General features: G+C 35.5%; 1 protein-coding gene and 1 pseudogene across 1 annotated transcript in view; both read left to right on the top strand.

The window, feature by feature from the left end:
* Nucleotides 1–2247, top strand: part of LOC111242270 — a 4756-nt pseudogene extending 2509 nt beyond the window's left edge.
* The window catches only part of LOC106770157 (receptor-like protein kinase FERONIA), a 28800-nt gene that overhangs the window by 10144 nt on the left and 7641 nt on the right, over nt 1–11015 (top strand). The window lies entirely within an intron of this gene.

The raw sequence follows: 11015 nt of genomic DNA on the forward strand, positions 1-11015 counted from the left end.
AAAATTAATTTAATTACAAAAATAATTAGAATATAAAATTTATTTATTTAATAATATTAAAAAGTTTAATTATTAATTAGATATAATTTTAATTATTTAAAATATATTTAAAAACATTATTTATAAATTATAAAAGATTTTAAATATTAAAAAAATTAAAAATAAAAATAAAAAGTGAAAACGTGAGGGGGTTGCACGACTTTAATAATAGAAGTCGTCAAACCCCCACACGACTTCGTTTGTTTTTTATTTTTTTTGTTAAAAATGTCTTGGTAATCGATTACCAGATATTTGTAATCGATTACNATGCTTAAAGTCAAATGAACAGTGTGAAGTCGTGCAGGGGTGACACGACTTCTTTATTTGAAGTCCTGCAGGGGTAACACGACTTCACTTTTTGCCTATTTTTGTAATATTATAGGCAAATTTGCCTACGGGGGTTAAAAAACCGAACTATTCAGAACAGCGCGTAGCATGGGCAGAAACGCCACTCTGAACAAAATGAGCAACCTCACTTGGGAGTTCCCCGTTGATTATGGCTTCACTTACGTTCTCAGACTCCACTTCTGCGAGCTTGATCCCAATATTAATGACATCGGTGACAGGCAATTCTACATTTACATAGCGAGCCAGTTGGCTGAAGCACGTTCAGATGTAATGAAATGGAGTCAGAAACAAAAAGGTCTAACTGTGCATAGAAACTACGCTGTTTTGATTCCCAACAATGGTACTCAGAAAAAGTTTAATCTCTCCCTTCAAATGCACCCTTACGAAAGTAGCGTGGATACGAGATACAGCGACGCCTTGCTGAACGGTATCGAGATCTTCAAAATCAGCGACACTAGGTCTAACAACCTCGCCGGACCTAACCCGGACCCGATTGAGACACCACATCAAAAGGAAAATAGCGGAAGCAGAACCAAAAACCTGATAATTGGTCACACGGTGAAGGTAGTTTCCGGTGTCGTTTTCATCTTGCTTGTCGTTTTCTCTATCCGGTTCTTGACAACTTCCAAGTGGAGTGCACTGTTGTTCTCAACGACCAAGTCAACCAAGCGACACAATTTTTCTCTGCCTTCTGATCAAGGCCGCCGATTTTCTCTAGTCGAGATCAAAGCCGCCACCAAAAACTTCGACAACGTCCTTATCGTCGGCGACGGAGGATTTGGACACGAATATAAGGGCTACATCGACAACGGCTCGGTCCCCGTCGCTATCAAGCGCCTTAGACAGGGTTCCCAGCAGGGTGCTAGCGAGTTCGTTAACGAGATCCAGATGCTCTCGCAACTCCGCCACCGCCATCTCGTCTCACTCATCGGTTACTGCTGCGATAACAATGAGATGATCCTCGTTTACGAGTTCATGAGACGTGGAAACCTCCGTGAACATCTCTACGGCACCGATAACCCCCCTCTCTCGTGGAAGCAGCGGTTGAAGATTTGTGTTGGCGCTGCGCGCGGACTACGATATCTTCACAGTGGCGTGAAACACATGATCATCCACCGTGACGTGAAAACGACGAACATCTTGTTGGATGAGAAATGGGTGGCGAAGGTTTCGGATTTCGGGCTATCCAAAATTGGGCCGAATGAGATGTCGAAGGCCCATGTGAGCACCGCCGTGAAAGGCAGCTTTGGGTATTTGGATCCGGAATATTACATTCGACAGCGGCTGACGGAGAAGTCTGACGTGTATTCTTTTAGGGTGGTGTTGTTTGAGGTACTCTGTGCCCGTTCTCCTCTAGTTCATACTGAAGATATCGAACAGGTGTCACTAGCTAATTGGGCCAGATACTGTTGCCAAAATGGTATAGTGACGGAGATTTTGGACCCCACATTGAAGGGAAATATCGCTCCCGATTGTTTGGCCAAGTTTTTGTGAGATTGGGGTGAGTTGTTTATCACAAGAGGGGATGCAGAGGCCATCCATGAACGATGTCGTTTTGATGTTAGAGTCTGCATTGAAACTGCAAGAGAGTGCCGACCAAGGCGCAACACAGGAAGATATTGACCATGTGCTTGATCTTGGAGAGCACCACAGTAGTTGCAAGGACAATGATAAGTTGATGTTGGAGCTGTTTTCTGAGATTGTCGACCTAGAGCCATGTTGAAGTAACCAGTAAAGCTCATGAACGGTCTGCTAAACTGTTATATTTGAAGACCTAATATTTTCTAGATGCTCCAAATTTATGTATTCAGTTTAGTGGTTGTAGTGTTAAAGTAGTGTTGTGTTATCTCTCCATATCAATCAGGCTTATTCTATTTCTTGCTAATGGACGAGAACACGTTTATTGGTAAATTTACCTATTATACACCAAAATCCATGAAACAGTATTTTTTTCTTTTATGAAAGTCTATTTATACACCAATATTTAATAATATGTTATGCCTCGTAGTTATATTGTATTATATAAATAAAAAATTATACATTTTTAATGGAATAACATATTTGTTCATTTTTTTAATATCTTTATTATTAGGTTTAATTTCTATTTTGGTCTCTCGATTTGTAGAGTATGTTCAAAGTTATTCTTCTTTTTTTCAAAAGTTCACAAAGATCCTATATTTTGCAAAACCAATTCAAGTGAGTCATTTTTTCTTACGATGTTAAAAAGTTAATGGTAGAGTTGGTTCCCTGACCAAAATTAAATGATGTGTCCAATTAGTCCAATTAGTTGGCAACTCAGTACATAAGAGACTGTCACATGACAAACCCCTTTTCTATTCCAAAGTAAAGCTTTATCACACTTCTTCTTCAATCCCTGTAATCATTGTCAACGTTAACCAATAACACTATAATTCAATTGCCAAGAAACAGAAAATTAAAGTGAAGGAGAAAAACCTTCAGAGGGTAAAGACCAACTTTGAGTTCACGAGATTGTCGTTCTTCGGTTTCTTTGTTGCTTGAATCAAGTGTAGATTCTAATTGAGAAGAAGAATCTAACATTTGGTGAGCGTTTTTGGGGTTATTGACGTTGTTGTTCTCTGATTCCATATTCTTTGCTGTGAAATCCATAATCGCATGCTGCTTCTCAAACCCTAATCCCCTTTTCCCTTTTCTGTGTTCAATGTTGAGGTTTTGGCATTTGTAAAGCTGATAATGTTCTCTTAAAAGTGATGTCAAAAAATATTTTTAAGTCTAGGATTGTTAGGTATTACAAAGGAAATGTTGCATAATGCATAACCATCCTTAATGAGACATCCAAATACTTGAATGAATATTAAAAACATTATTGTTAACAACTCTTTCTCCCTTTGTCTATGTCAAGTAGAAATGATGTCGAGCTGGTTAAAAGTATTTTTAAAACTGTGGTGAGGAGACTGGTTAAACCCTCTATTCAGTCAAAAGGGCTTGTAGGAATTGAAGAAAAAATTGCAGATGTAGAGATGTTAATATGCAAGGACCCAAAGAACACCAGTTTCATTGGAATTTTGGGTATGGCTGGTATTGGCAAGACAACCCTTGGGGAACAAGTATTTAATAAACTACATTCTGGATATGAAGGTTGTTACTTTTTAGCCAATGAAAAAGAACAATCACACATGGAATAATTTCTTTGAAAAATGATATTTTTTCTGCACTATTAGAACATGCTGTGAAAATTGACACACTAACTTCGTTGCCTCAAGAGATTCTAAGGAGAATTAGTTGTATGAAGGTTCTTATTGTTCTTGATGATGTGAATGATTTCGATCACACAGAAAAGTTACTTGGAACTCTTGATAATTTTGGATCGGGTACAAGAATAATTGTAACAACTAGAGATAAGCAAACTTGTAAGCAACAATTGTTCATCAAGAATCTAGCAAACCTGGAAGCAACAATTGGTTGTTGGATCCAAATGGTGACATTTATCAAACATTGAAAAATGACAAAGTTAAAGTCTAAGTACATATAACATCTTTTGAATAACATTTTATATTTTTCTTGAAAGATGCATAACTTTTTTTCTTTTACATTGATGGCAGGGTCTTAGTGGCATTAGAAGCTTACAAATCCACTTGCCAACAACTGGGAAGAAAAAGCTAATTCCGAGCATATTTGCTGAGATGAGTAGACTATAGTTTCTAGAAATTTTTGTGGAAAATAATGATGATTTGTTTGATCAAGTTTATGCTCTTGCTAAAGAGCTTCAATTTTTGGAAACCGAACTTAGATTTCTTTGTTGGTTGAATCACCACAAACAACTCACGTTCACTCCCGTCGTGCCCAACGCACGGTAGTCCCTCTCCCTCCTGTAGCCCGGAACCATGCTTGCAGCTGTCGGCTCCGTGAGGCGGAGGCTCATAGAGGGGCCTTTGCCAAAATACGCTGAGAGGGAGGAGTGAATTACAAAAGAAAGGATTGTGGTGTAGGTCGTCGTATGGGTCTTGAGTCCTAATGAAGTGAAGTGGTTGAGGACGTAGTTGCCGACATCGGAACCGGGTTTTGTTCCGCAGAGGTGAGGGTGCAGGGTGAGGGCATAGAGGTAGGAAGAAATGATGGAGTTTGAGGAAGTGGGGAGAAAAAGTTTTTCAGAGGAGGAGGAGGAATGTGTAGAAAAGTGAGGGAAATGCAAAGCATAGAAACCGAGAATGTCACGTAATGATAAATTGTACAACTTATTCAGGTTTCTTCAGGAAGGCAACTCCACTGTTAATTTTTTTAACGTCGTAAGCAAAAAGGACTCATTTGAACTGTTTTTGCAAAATATAGGAAGTTATGAACTTTTGAAAAAAAGGAGGACGAACACATCCCACAAAATGAGGGACCAAAATAGGTATTAAACCTTATTATTATTACTATTTGATTGATTTTCCTTTTTTATTTAAATTGTATTATCTACTTATGAAGTATTCATATGTACGTATATATTCTACTGAATATCTAATTTGTATTTTATGTACTTTCCATTCTTTTCATATTTTAACTAGACAAACGTTTTTCTCTCAAGTTCAATAGTAGTTTTACCAGATCTTTCAAAATCCTATTACTATCTTTAACAAATTTTGAAATTCAGTTATTAATTTCACCGAATTTTTAAATTTGGTTACAACTTTCATCGAATTTTGAAATTCGATTAACTTTTTTTTCTCTTAATTTTATTTTTAATTTGTTTGAATTTTTTAATAATTTGTTGACATGTTATTATTAGTATTATCATCAATGAAGTGAGGTAGTTAGTGGTGGAGATGTTATGATATAGGTAGTTTTATTGTAAAATGGAAAATTATCTTTTTGGTTTGAATGATTCACAAAATTTGAGTTTCATATTATATTTTTCTTCTTTCATCAATGAAATGGTCGAGAGAGATTTTACAAATAATTTTACAACTGATCAAATGATTTTTACACGTGAAGACTTAATTGAATGAGTTCGAGAGATTGTTTTTCATCATGAGTTTGTTGTCATAACTATAAGATCTGGTAAGCTACTATTGAACTTGAGAGAAAAACGTTTGTCTAGTTAAAATATGAAAAGAATGGAAAGTACATAAAATTGTCTAATCCGGAGGTGAGGATCCCTGAAGATATCAATGAGGAGGAGGTAAGTATTACTGAGGATTTACCCATTGCATTGAGAAAGGGAAGAAAATCATGTGTTAAATATCCTATTTCTCAATATGTTTGCACTAACAATCTCTCTGATAAGCACAAAAGTTTTATTGTCGCCATTGATGCCACAGAAATTCCTACCTCAATCCAAGAGGCCATGAAACTTGAACATTGGAATCGAGCCATGAAAGAATAGATGAATGCATTAGAAAGAAATTCAACTTGGGAGATTGTTGATAAGCCAAGAGACAAAAAGGCAGTAGGATGTAGATGGATATTCACAGTTGTCAACACCCAATTTCGTCCGGGTGACTAAATAATGAGACTTGATTTTTATTGTTGTCCTATTTCATTCCTTTCTTTATTATTTATTTTATTTTATGTTATTTTGTTGTTCTTAATTTTATTTTACTATTTTGTTTAATTTAAAAAAAAGTAATTAAAAAAAAAGAAACGAAGAAAGAATAAAAAAATAAAAAAAAAATTAAAAGAAAAAAAAAGGAAAAAGAAAAGGAAAGAAAAAAGAACATGAAAAACGGAAAAAAGAGAAATAAGAAAAAAGAAGAAGAGAAAAAAAAGAGAAAAAGAATAAAAGAGAAAAGAAAAATAAAAAAAAAACAAAAGAAGAAAAAAGGAAAAAGAAAAACAGGAAAAAAAAAGGAAGGAAGGAAAAATGAAAAAGCAAAAATAAAAAACATAAAAAATATTAAAACCACGAAAATTGTTATAGCGTTTAGCATCTTTCTTTTTAAATATTGGTTTTTTAAGTAAAATAAATAAATTGTAAATGGTAAAAATGACCTTATTGTGCTTCTAACATTTAGTAAATACTACTTTAATTTATTTGTTAACTTTTCTAAAAAATGGTTACGAAAATGATTTTGTTGTTTATTTCAATAATACAGTTTTAAATATCATTTTCATATAATAAAATTACGTAAAAAGATAAAATATAAAATAAAAAAATAAGAAAATTAAAAAACCAAAAAGGTAAAAGTATAAAAATAATAAAAAATGTTTTAAGGGTTTAAGCACATGTGTGATCGCACACATCGTCCCTATGCTAAAATACCCTTCCTTCCTTTTCATAAAAATAATCAAAAATTGTTTCAAAAGATTTAAGCACACTCGCGGCCATTCGCGTCAGCCTTGTGTGGAAAATCTTTCTCTTATTCCTTTAAAATTAAACAAAAATGATTTTAAAAGGTTTAAGCACACGTGCGACTATTCGCGTCAGCCTTGTGTTGAAAACCTTATTTTTTTTCTTATTCCTTTAAAATTAAACAAAAATTATTTCAAAANGTTTAAGCACACGTGCGACCATTCGCGTCAGCCTTGTGTGGAAAACCTTTCTCTTATTCTTTTAAAATTAAAAAAAAATTATTAAGCACACGTGCGACCATTCGCATCAGCCTTGTGTTGAAATTTTTTTTCTTATTCCTTTAAAATTAAACAAAAATTATCTCAAAAATTATTAAGCACACGTGCGACCATTCGCGTCAGCCTTGTGTTGAAAACTTTGTTTTTTTTCTTATTCCTTTAAAATTAAACAAAATTTATTTCAAAAGGTTTAAGCACACGTGCGACCATTCGCGTCAGCCTTGTGTGGAAAACCTTTTTATTATTCTTTTAAAATTAAACAAAAATTATTAAGCACACGTGTGACCATTCGCGTCAGCCTTGTGTTGAAAACCTTTTTTCTTATTCCTGACTCCCATTCATGCAATGGATGAATTGAAACTGAATTCATTTTCTCCAATTGAAGTCACACTCGAATCAAAGGCTTTAATTGCAAAAAGTGTGAGAATAAGACTTCAATAAATATAATGCATTAACCAAATTGAAAAGACAATAAACAAATTTTAGCAAATTGAAGTTAACGTGGGGCCCTCCGTGTGATGCTTCCAGCCAAGATGAATCAATGCTTCCTCTAGCTAAATGAATTGCATTGCAGCGGTGACACATCATGAGCCGTGAGGTTGCATCACCAATTCTAATTCAATCTCAAAACTAAATTACTTGCATTGCCTTTTCTTCAACCACCACCGTACACCTATTCTAATCCCATCACCTAGTTACATACCGTCCCATCATCACTTGGCAACATCACCTTCTACCTAATCTACTTTCATTTCAACAATAACAAAAAGAAAAGCTAAAAAAAAAATGCTAATTATTTTTGCAACATCACCGTGCACACACTCACCCATTTCTCCAATTGAAAAGCAAGTAAACATTGTAAAATGGAATTAACGTGCTGCTACATTCTTGCAACCATACACCTAAAAAATATTCTTCCATCAAATCATTTTTTCATTTAATGAAAATTATAAAAAAAAAAGAAAATGCTGGAACATTGAACAAAGTGGAAAAGAAAAATTAAACCGTTCATTCCATGACCGTAACGCATGTTGCACCAAAAGTTTCCATTGCTTTCCAAACAAATTTAATGAAAGCTAAATAAAAGAAAAGGTGTGACGGCTGGAAGCTCATGAAGAGGTAAAATAAATTGCTTTCTTTTTAATCACCCAATTCCCAATACCGTCAAAGACATATTCCAAAAAGAAAAATTCTCTCTTGAATAACGTTGCAGCCCCTGAATCAAGAAATGAGTGGCACCTTTGCTTCTTCCAAAATGCCGAGAGTGAATCCTTGCAATGTGACGGCTCCACACTTTTCCCTAGGGCCAAGTGTCATCCCATGTGAGGGTGGGGTCCACCCTAAAAACATTAAGCGAAATGATATTTCAACATCCTTATTTGACACTACTTTGACACTGGACAAGTGTCGGTGTGTCATTGGGTGTTTTTGTTTTAAAAAATAAATTCTTTTTAATTCTGAAGGAAGGGCAAAGTTGGAATAAAATTTGATTTATTTTCAATTTCGCGGTTTCTTTTCCATTTCTCTTTCCTTGCTCTCTGGTTTTGATGAAACAGGGTCTTCCTTCCTCTCTCGCGGTCTCCTCTCGCTCTCTTCCAATCGACCATTGCTCTGTGGTGTTTTGTGCCTTGAAAGCCCTCTTTTGTTCGACCATTGCTCTGTGGTGTTGTGTGCGTTAAAAGCCCTCTCCCTTCGCTGTGGTATCGCCAAGAGGTGGGTCTGTGTAGTCGTTTCGTGGTTTCGCTGACGTCTTGGGGTGGGTCTCGTCTCAGTGTGGTGTGGGTCTCGTCTCGCCAAGACCTTTTGCTGCAATGGTGATTTTTTTCAACAGCCCTTTGTGTGTGCTTCGTGGTGGTGTTGTGTAGCGGCAACGTTTGTTTTGGTAAGTGGTTTGTCGCTTTCCTCTTCTTCTGTGCTTCATTAACTTGTATTTCATTCGCAAACTGTAATGATGTTGTGGTCAATGTTGTAGTCTTTTGGTTTTCCTTAATTATATGCAGTGGTCATCTGTTTTTGAATGGTATATTTAAGAAATTTTATAGTGGTTATTTGTTCTTTGAAAGCTTGCTCATCCAGACCAAGAACTTGTACAAAAACAGATTCATTTTCTGGTAATCGTTTACATCGTACTAGTAATCGTTTACAGCAAAAATTTAATCGTTTACGGACTAAATGTATACGTCTATAAGGTAATTGTAATCGTTTACATCTTCGTGGTAAACGTTTACATGCTCTTTTCCAACATGCAATCCTTCCATAACCCAAGGCACAGTCTTTTATGACATTATTTTTATATTATGCTTTTATGGTGCAATAAATTGTCATTAATTCATTGCTGAAACGGTTTCACAAGTCTTAAAGTATTTTGAATTGCATTTAAGGAGCATTATTTTGTCATTCATTTTATGGGTCAAGATATTCAATATTTTAAGAGGACATTCAAAAGGCACCACTACGGGGCCATTAAAAGCCATTTAACTCTGCAACAACTTCCCAATGACAGTCAACATTACTATTACCCATATATTGAAACCCATGTTTGAACAAATCTTTGGGAAGACATCAACCAACATCTTAAGACCCTATAAATTCCTTTCCCAAGCCTTGCTATAATAAACCAACATAGAGCTACCCATACTTTCACTATTTTCACTATATTATTTTCAAAACCATGGCGGCGTCATCAAGCACTGCAACATCAACCATCTTGTGGGAGTACTCAACCATCTACCTCACAGACATGGTAATCATGTTCTAACTTGTTGTATATTTTCTTCACGCATTTATAATATCTAATTTTTCCAAACCAATACTGCAGCAATTTGGGTAGGTCGATAGGCGTTTCACTGCAGCATATGAAGGCGAATTAGGAAGTACATGGTCGTTGATGGACAATCACGATTACACACATTTGGTACCATATAACATGAACGTAACCCATCCTAGAATTACGACTAGATGGTCATCATTGAAAAACGTTTATCATGATAGGGTTAATGATGCCNACATTAAATTCCAGTATCACGGTAACAACAGCTTCAAAATCATCATATACTTTGGTGCTTGCACTCAAAGCAGTAGGCAATATTTCATTGATCTCTGTAACTATCATCCAGATTCATCATTGTTCACTGTTAAATTGACTAAATCGCAATGTCAAGGAAGTCATTTGGTACGTAAGCAATACTTTTGGTACGTATTTTTCATCACTATTAATAGTTGTGAATGTCAATGAGTTAATCATCATCATTCCACAGGACTTGCGCACAACATTTGGGAATGAAATCAGGAACAAAGGCTTCACAGAGGTTGTGCTTCTTGGTCATAACGACGACGTCATGTGCAAGGTGTTAGTTTCACATTCAAGGAATTCAAAAAAGTTTGGAAAAGGTTGGAAAGAATTTTGCAGGCAATATGGGTTGAAGGAAGGAGACGTTCTTGTCTTTGAGGTTCAACATCACAACCATGACAATACAGTAGAAGTTTTCATCAAAGGGTGTAGCTGTATTTTGAACAACCCAATATGTGTGTGACATTTTATCCTTGTAATCACTATATGTTACCAAATAATGTACTTGTAATTTTTTTAATAATATAAATGTTTCATGTTGTTTGGACCGAATTTCATACGTATTAAATCACGATATTCTTATTTATTTCCCCATTGTTTTACCCAAAAATAATCAAAAAGCAAACCAGATTCCTGAAATAAATTATGATTTCAGGTATTGGTCCCCTGTGTACAAAATAAGGGTGCCCTGTGAAGGACTTTCTGTACAAAAACCCAATTTCGTTCGCGTAATCGTTTACCACCTCATGGTAAACGATTACCACTTCCATTTTGCACTGCAATCCACTCAGAACTTCATCCCACCCCTATCTCTCAACATAAGACCTTCCTACAAGGTAATTGGGGTCCCCAAAATCATCTCTTCAACCCCAAACAACATCCCAAACCAAAAATCATCAAAAACCTAACCATTTTTGCCTTTAAGTGAAGATTTTCCCTGATGGTGCCCTGTGTACAAAATCAGGGTGCCCTGTGAAGGACTTTCTGTACAAAAACCCAATTTCATTCGCGTAATCGTTTACCACCTCAT

The sequence above is a fragment of the Vigna radiata genome, chromosome 1 (genome assembly GCF_000741045.1).
Source record: "Vigna radiata var. radiata cultivar VC1973A chromosome 1, Vradiata_ver6, whole genome shotgun sequence".
Taxonomy (NCBI): Eukaryota; Viridiplantae; Streptophyta; class Magnoliopsida; order Fabales; family Fabaceae; genus Vigna; species Vigna radiata.